Raw genomic sequence first — 6,000 nt, forward strand, 5'->3', positions numbered from 1 at the left:
CCCCCCCCGATGATCAAATCAAGGAGGGAAGAGACACCAGACAGTTGCCTCCGTGGTCTTTCCTGGTGAGATAGCCACCCTCCCAAGTTGGCAGGTAGAGCAGAACCAATGACTGGGAGTTCCAGCCTGGTTTGTTAGGAATGCCCAGGCTTCCATGGCAACATTTTGAGGGGAACCACTGACAGGAAGTGATCAGCTGCCCCAGGAGAAGAAAGGGAAAGAGGTGTGGGCCCCATACAACTGTACGGATGGATTGTGGGCAACACTGACTGGTGAGGTGTGTGTGTGTGTGGGGGGGGTTATTTGTTTTTCTTTTTTCTTTCTCCTACCTACATCTGGAATATGAGGTCTGGCCCATTGCACAGGACTCTATGAAAACTTGAGGCCCAGATTTTTAAAAACACTGTGCTACAGAGTGATTGGGGCCCTGACTATTATGGGATTGACATGAAGGACTATGCTGTCCCAGTTTGGATGGAGAAAAAACAAAAGCCCCAGGGTAGTATGTTTTGGCTGTAGGGGAAAAAGGCAAAAGGACACAGTGGGTCTATGGGGGCAGGTATTAGTCCCATAACAATATGGGTGGAAGAAGAACAGAAGTGGGTACAGTTAAAGGAAATTCTGAAAGATTTAGATAAAGATATGCAGACTTTAGTCATTGGAAACCCTAAGGGGAAGCTGGATATTGTCACAGACATTCTCAGTGCTGAAGGAGGTGCACTGAAAAGGCACATGCCCGAAGAGCTGTGAAACAGCTTACACAGACTTAACCGGGGTCACAGGCTGATCTTGTGGATGGCTTTGCAGGTAGCCCAAGGACTCTGTTATAAATTATGGCATGCCAAGAACTCTGGGGGATTTCATGAGTCCTATAAAGTGCACTGGACATAGTCTTGGCCTTGCTTTTGTCATAGGTTCTGGATGGCAAGACAAAGACTATTGACAAGATTTGCTAGCCCTTTTGATGTCAGAGGAAGCAGTAGTGCCTATGCAACTGGAGAACTTGAAAAAAGATGGCCGTAGAGCCTACATTTGGGCTTGAGGGAAGGATGGGAAGGCATGTCACAAGGTACACTGGACCCTGCTCCCATTTTAAAGGGACCAGTTACCCTGTGACTAGCCACAAACAAGAAAATAATAATTCCCCCACATATTCCCCAAAAGAAAGTTCCATACACAGAAACATTGTAGAAACCCCTATCTACTGCATAACTCAGGGTGATGACAGCCCATGTGCATGACTCTTAGAACAGCGTGTGTAAGTCTCCTCTAGTGGAGACTGTTAACTGATTCCAGCTTGTGATCTCAATCAGACTGATGTTACTTCATTGGCTTCAGTTAAGTGACTCCATTATACTTAGGTGAGTTTCAAGAAAATCAGGCCCATAGACTCAAAACTGAGATTTTTCTTCCTACAGTCCTTACTTTTGTTTGTCCCCTGATTGCATGTAGCATGTTTGTGTGGAGGAAAGAATAGGATCACAGGAGAGTGAAATCTGTATACTCCTAGTCACATTCAGGGAATGAATAGAATTAAATCAATATAGCTTGTAGCAGCCCTCATGATCCACAACCTGGTAAAAGGGTTACAGCAGGCATTAACAAAACACCTGTGTGTGACCCTTTAAACGCAAGCAGTGTCAGTCTGTTGCTAAGAAGCCTTTCAGGACTCTACCCTACATGAGGCTACTTCTCTGCTTTAGTCATAAGGTGTATTAAGCATTAGTGTGGCATCTGTAAGGGTGAAATGGTGGTGCATGGCAGTGGGACAGAGGGAATCTTCATTTTTTGAGGGAGAAGGGAAGCTTCTGAATTTTTGCTTAATATGACCCCGAAATGCATCAATCAATAAAAATAGAAGTGGAATAGTAAAGCCTAGAATATTATAAGTGCTGGCATTTGTATGGCTGTATTGTAATCTATTCACCTGACTGCAATATTCACAATGAATATGGATTATACATGGAAGAAGGGTGGCAGGCTGACATGCATGGCACTCTGCCACAATGTCTATTAGTGCTAGCCTTCAGACTAACTTTTCTATCAAGGTTATGAAATTTGCAACCATCTTTGATTCCTGTCCTCTCACAACTTCCTTGTCTTATCACCTATGGATGTGCTCATACTTGCCATTATCAAATGCTTGCATTGGCTATGTTGAGATCTACAGATAAAGAAATGCTATGTGAATGCAATATGTTCTTATTAGGCATTTTATAAAACCAGATAGGAAAACAGAGACAGGCTCAATGACTAGTGGGTTAGGCTCTACCTTGCAAATCAAAGGAAATGGGTTTGCTCCTGAATCTGACATTTATCTGTTGTGAGTCCTTGAGAAATCACTTATTCTCTATTTTTTTTCCCAACTGTAAAATGGGGCTACGAAGGCTTATCTACCTCACTGGAAGCTAAAAGGATTAATAAGGAATGTTTGCACAGTTATTTGAAATTATTTGCGTCCTGCTTGGAATTGCTGTGAGCTCTGAATGGCAAAGAACAAGCCAACCTCCCTCTACCCTAGATCTTCCTTTCAGAGTTCAGAGAGGGAGAGAATCTCAGGATAGATAAGTGGAGAAGGGAGTGGGATGGGGGAATGTTTGGCCCAAAGGAAACTAAAGAGAAGGTAGTCTGGGGTGCAATTAAGTTTTCGTGCTCTGTTGGATGAGATGGTTCAGTGCTCTAAAAATGAGGTTTGAGATATTTATTTTTTCAGGAGCTGCTGGTTTAAACATAGGCAGGGCTGACTCAGACCTACATCTGTGCAGCAGGGACACTTTGTTCCACTCAGTCCCTGGGGATTTTTCAGATCAGAGTTTAGAAGTGATTAAACTTTATGGGTGTCATTGATGTTCAGAGCCTGGGCTGCATTTTGTAAGATGCAACTTTTACAAGTTTTCTCTCCCCTCAGTGTTGTGTGTAATCTGCTGTACAGCTTCAATGAGAGCTGTGAGTGGTCAGTACTTCCCAGGATTTGGCCTTAAATCAAATGTACAATCTAAACAAAATTAGTTTTAAATATACAACAAATGTAAATAGTACAGAATGTTTAGTCTAATTACTCAGAGTTCTCAGATAGGATTGGAACCCAGTTGTGCTAGGAGCTGTACAAACATAAAAATAGATGTAGTTCCTGTCCCCTAAGAACTTAGTCTAAGAAGTGGGTTCAGAAAATTCTTATTTGAGAATTTGCATGTAACTTGGTAATTAAGGAAGAAATTTTAATGCACAAGGACTGTCCGATCTCTGCTTAAGCAACGTCGACTTTATTATTTTGAGTGTTGAAAAATCCAGACTTTAGTTCTTCTAACATTTTTTTGCACAGGAAAAAAAATTGAGCTGAATTTATTTCCCTAAAGGAGAAAATTAGCACCCGAACAATTCATCAGAGTATTTTTATGGGTGATCTTAAAATCGCAATGCTGACCCATCCTTACTATAGCAGGCAGTGTGTTCAGTGCGGAGTGGACAGTACTCATTTAATGAGCAACTATTCAATGTTTTGTTTTCTCATTGTTCAAGCTGTGGCCCTAGATCTTATTAATGGCATACTATTTAAACCCTTCCCTGAAGGCAGTTTAATTTTGTCATTTGCCTTCCTATGGTACTTGTCACTATATCTCAGTGCTTCATGAATGATTTTATTTTCACAGCACCCTGGGGACATGATGGGGGTATTATCCCCATTTCATAGATAGATAACTGAGGCATGGAGAGATTAAGGTCAAAAGTATCCACTAACTTTGGGTGTCCAATCTGAGATGTGTAGGACCTGATTTTTTCAGAGTATTTGGCATTATACAGAACTTTATATATTCAAAGCACGGCTGTCACTGACTTCAGCTGCAGTTGTGTATGCTTATGCAAATCAAACTCCAGGGTCTCAAGTTGGACACCCAGAAAACAAGGACATACATCTAGAGACCACCTGTGAAATTTTTGGTTTAAGTGTCTTGCCCAGCATCATATAGAAATTCTGCAGCCTAGGCAGGGATGGAATCCAAGTCTCTACGGCAGCATTCAACTGCCTTAACCATGAGATCATCCTTTCTCTTCCTGTAATCCCCTATCTCATTCACTATACATCTTCCAACTTCCTTAATAAATGAGGCAGGAGTCCTTCTTCCCAACACAACCTTGATTCTTCTCCTGAGTAAGTCCATGCTGTACACTGAAGGAGGGATGAATCCTGTGGAAAAAATAGCATGTGATCATGCAATTTAAAGACTATGTGATCATGCATATGTACAAGGAGGATGAATCAAGGTTGCACAGGTGACCTTAATTCTGGGATTTCCTAATTTTTGGGTGCTTGACTTTACAACCCGAATGTTTTAACATTAGGTATTTTTTGAGTGGGTAATATTCTCATTTTTTTTAAAAAAGTCAGCTTAAAAACAAGTGTCATCAAGTGATGACGTATTGACGCACCCATTGTTCATCAATAGGGCTGGAACTCTTAGATCCACCACATAGACCTCTGGCACTTGAACTGTTGGAGTAACCCCTTGCCACTGCCTGCCAAATTTCAAGTCTCTGACTCAGGATAGCCATGGTAAGTGTCATCTTCTATGTGGACAAGCACTAAAGGGGGATTGGGGACACACTTTGCCAGTAGGTTTCACAGATATTTACTGATAGAAGAGGAATGGTTGGATTCAGGAATCTGGGGTTTCATTCCAAGGTCAGGAGACGAATGTGATCTAGTGGGCACAGATTCTTCTGCCTGATCCTCTCAAGCATGACTCCTTCTGCCCCATCCCCTACAATCTGTCCCAATCCTGTATCTTTCTCACCTCTGGCTCCTCATCCCAGTCTCATTCTCTTCACCTAGCCTGTCCCAGATTTCAAGTCCCAGTCCCAGTCTCATACCTTTGGATGTCACATCTCAGTCATTTTGTCCATCCTTCCTAGATTCCTCCCCACAGCTCCTTGCTTCCAATCTCCTTGTCTAGCCAATTCCAGTCCCTCTCATTTGATCTGTCTCTCAACCCAACCATGACTTCCAGTTGCCCTGACCCCTAAACCCACAATTACTGTCCCCACTGGCTTCCAGTCCCAGTATTCATCCCCACGCTCCTTGTTTTATGTCTCTTTCACCCCACCCCCCACAGTTCCTTCTAATGGTCTTCTTGCCCAGCCAGTCCCAGTTTTCCTCCCATATTCCAGCTCCACTTCAGATGTCTCCCATTCCCTCCTCTTCCTCCTCCCAGCCCCATTTCACCCTGACCTGACTGGTTCTCAGTCCCAGATTCTGCTCAGCTTCTCATCTGATTTCAGTTTCAGTCTTCCCCACACTACTGGCTTCCAGTTCCCCTCATTTCTTTCCCCATCTCCCAGTCACTCTGCCCAGCTAGTCCTGCTCCCAGTCTCCCCACAACTCACAATCCCAGTTTATCTAGCCCACCACCGGTGTCCAGTCCCAGTCTCCCTCCTCTCCTTAGGTTTCTTGTCCAAATATATTCTCCCTGCCCTCCCACCAACTGCAGGTCTGGTTCTTGTTCCCTCAGCGTTTGAATTGAGCAGCTTCCTCCTCCACTCGCTTGGGCCCAGCAGAGAGGACACTGAGAGCACTGGAGAGGCAGTCTCCTTGCTCTCTGTTCAGGTGCCTGGACCTGGCCCAGTGCAAAACTGTGATTTCAGGGAAAGTCCTCCTCAGTTCTGGGCTGGAGCATGCCCACTGCAGATGCAATCTTCAGGGAATTAGCTGCTTAAATCCAAAGTCTCTACTGAGCATGTGCAAACTGCAATTTTTTCTCCCAGAGTCTGCTAACTTGCCCAAATTAGAGTGGATTTTTCACAGGAATGGCAAAATGCACTTCCTGACACACAGGCCAACCCCTGCCAAATGTCAAGTCCTTGCATCAAAGTATGGGGGTGCTAGTACTCTTCAAAGAAAAGGTCACCAGAACTTTCTAACATGGGCAGGAGAATAATTTTCTTTATCTCCTTAGCCTTGTTCTCAAAATGGCTAACCACTTTTGCTGGAATTTTCCAGTAACA

This window comes from Emydura macquarii, unplaced genomic scaffold, assembly GCF_026122565.2.
Source record: "Emydura macquarii macquarii isolate MOO-44397 ecotype Brisbane River unplaced genomic scaffold, CSIRO-AGI_Emac_v2 contig_480, whole genome shotgun sequence".
Taxonomy (NCBI): Eukaryota; Metazoa; Chordata; order Testudines; family Chelidae; genus Emydura; species Emydura macquarii.